Below are 410 nucleotides of genomic sequence, written 5' to 3' on the forward strand. Positions count from 1 at the left end.
ATTGTGGCCAATTTTGAAGTAAAGAGAATCTTGGTTGACAACGGGAGTGCGGCCAATATACTTTCACAAGAAGCTTTTGCCAAAATAGGAATCTCATCTCAGCAGCTCAAAGCAGTTAAAACTCCTCTCCAGGGGTTTGGGGGAGGAGTCATCACTCCAGAGGGTGTCGTCGAGCTTCCTCTAACTTTGGGTTCTAGCCAGAAACAGGTTACGGAGATGACATCTTTTCAAGTGGTACGTGTCTCCGTTATTCTGGGAAGACCCCTCCTGAACAAGATTAAAGCCATTGTGTCTGCCTTCCACCTAGCCATGACGTTTTCAACAAGTAATGGCGTTGGGATCGTGCGTGGAGACCAGACAGCTGCCAGACAATGCTATGTTGCCAACATTCGAGAAATAAATAACGACGT

General features: G+C 46.6%; 1 protein-coding gene across 1 annotated transcript in view; it reads left to right on the forward strand.

The window, feature by feature from the left end:
* LOC111407686 overlaps positions 1-410 on the forward strand; it is a 13,976-nt gene that overhangs the window by 3,446 nt on the left and 10,120 nt on the right. The window lies entirely within an intron of this gene.

This window comes from Olea europaea, chromosome 13 (genome assembly GCF_002742605.1).
Source record: "Olea europaea var. sylvestris chromosome 13, O_europaea_v1, whole genome shotgun sequence".
In the NCBI taxonomy this organism is placed as follows: domain Eukaryota; kingdom Viridiplantae; phylum Streptophyta; class Magnoliopsida; order Lamiales; family Oleaceae; genus Olea; species Olea europaea.